General features: G+C 68.0%; 1 pseudogene; it reads right to left on the reverse strand.

Moving 5' to 3' along the window:
* Positions 1-404: 404 nt before the first annotated feature.
* Positions 405-1,267, reverse strand: LOC115501225 (annotated as a pseudogene).
* Between the last annotated feature and the right edge of the window lie 949 nt (positions 1,268-2,216).

Consider the following 2,216-nt stretch of genomic DNA (forward strand, 5'->3'; position numbering starts at 1 on the left):
TGGAGTCCTCGCCAACCCCTGCAAGGGGCGCAGCGCGGGGCGGAGGCCCTGGCCCCCAGCAGGGAGAAGTGGCGGCAGCGGAAAGCGGGCAGGGGTCCGGGTAGCGGGGAGGCAACCAAGGTCCCAATTCCAGGAACCTGGCAGCTCAGGGAGAGAGAGAAGAGGCCGCTCCAGGCAAGCCTTTTCTTCTCGTCCTCCCTCTCTCTCTCCACCTCCCTCGCTTCTTTTTCGCGACCCTTACGAGTTGCAGGCGGCACACACTGCTTCCATCCCTCACACGTGCCGCCCTTCCCTTTCGGGCCGCCTGCCCTGTTTACCTAGAAGCTGGCATCTGGAATCCGAGGGGTAGACCCCTCGCCAAAACCCAAGACTCCGGGGCCCTGAGCTCCCGGGCTGCGTGTGTCTCAGATCCGCTTGAATCCTAGGTGGGAAAGGGCAGCGAGACGGTGAGGGGTGGTGCAGAGACCACCCCCTACATACACACACGCGCTCAAGTCCACACCTGTGCGGAGCCCAGCGCCCCTTCTCCGCGCCTGGAGCCGAAATTGGCTGCCCAGGCGATCTCCACCAGAGAGATGGGGGTTGGGGGGTGGGGGGAGCGCCATTGCCCAAGGAAAGGTGGAGAGGGAAGAGGAGGGAGAGCGGCGCCTGGAGGGGAGGCGACAGAGTTGGGTGGAGGGGAGGCAGCTTACCTGGACTTGGCTTCCTTTGCCGCCGGTGCGCTTTCTCCAGCCCCAGCTTGGTGAAGATGCCTACAAGCATGACGGCCAGCACCCCGCACATGATGTAACGGATCCGGTTGGTCTTGTCCTTCGTGGGGTGGTGCAGGGGGCCGTCCTTGCGCCCGGGAGGCTTGCGGGTGTTGAGCCACAGCGGAATGTCAGAGTTGGTGCAGGTGCTCTGGTTCAGTCGCCGCTTCTTAAAATGTGCAGCAGAACCGCAAGTCACAAGTCCCTCAGCAGAAGATGAAGTCGCCCGAGGAACAATTGAACGGCTGGTCCCACTCGTCCCTGATACCGAAGTAGCCGCGGCAGAAGTTCGGCGTGGGCGCTCGGGTAGGGGACGCGTCCCAGACCCCCGCGCCCTCGCTGGCCTCTTCCGAGGCGGCCCCCAGAGCGGCTGCACGCCCCCCTCCCCGCGCCAGCACTACCACGCAGCCCAGCCGAGCCAGCTGCCCGTGCCCCGCTCGCTCCTGCGCCCGGCACACGCGGGCGCACAGCTCGGTGAGGAAGCTGCCGAGGAGCAGCCGGAGGACGCTACGAATCATGTCTCCCAGCCTGGGCTCGGCCGGCCGCCTCTCCAGGCGCCGCCGAAGCTGCCGAGGCTGTTGCCGGGGGCTGCGAGCCGCCGCCAGGCGCACAGGCCGGCAGAGGCGCGGGGCTCTCGGTGGTGGGCGGCCCCTGCGCTGGGCTCAGCCCGCGTTCGCCTCCCGGGCGCCGCGCGCAGCGCGCCTAAGGGGAGGGGCCAGGCGGGGAGGAGCGCGCCTGGCCGGGCTGGGGGAGGACGAGTGGGCGCAAGCGTTGGGTGCACGTCCGGCCCCCTACAGGGAGAGGCGGAGGCCGGAGAGCAGCTGAGACTGGGTCGGTCCGTGGCTCGCCTAGGCCGGCGGCTCCGGACTAGCCGCCCTGCGCCCGCTCTCAGGATCCCTCTCAGCTCTCCAGCTTGCTAAGTCCCCAGGAGAGAGCCAAGCAACGCTTTTGGTATGAAGAGAGGGCAGGAGGAAAGGCGGAGGGGGGAGGGGGGAACGAGGGGTGGAAAGGTCGCGAGCTCCCGAGAGGCGGAGGCGCGGAAGAGGTGAGTCGGCAGGGCTGGCGGGAGTGAGTTGGGGGGCGGGGGTGCAGAGCTGAGCTAGGCTAGCGGGCGGGGATGGGGAAGCGTCGGCAGCCTCTGGGGCTGAAGTCACCGCTCGGGTTTCCCAGCAGGTGGAGGATGGCTGCGGGACCTCCCGCGCCCTCTCCGGGAGGGAGGCGCGGCTCAGACCTGTTCCGGGCGAAGAGGCGGCTCAGCCCCCTGGCTTTTTCAGGCGTGTGCGCAGGAGCTGCGGTTCGAATCTGACCCTCCAGGGAAGGGGGGATTCACAGGGGCTAGGTAGGGACAGACTAAGTGGCTTCCACTCCAAGGCAAACTGAGACACAGTCTGATCGGATCGCCCCTCTAGGGTGCCCGGGCCGTCTCGCCCTTCCCTTCCCCGACTGAGCCCTCTAGCCAGGCGCGCG

This window comes from Lynx canadensis, chromosome A2, assembly GCF_007474595.2.
Source record: "Lynx canadensis isolate LIC74 chromosome A2, mLynCan4.pri.v2, whole genome shotgun sequence".
Classification (NCBI taxonomy): domain Eukaryota; kingdom Metazoa; phylum Chordata; class Mammalia; order Carnivora; family Felidae; genus Lynx; species Lynx canadensis.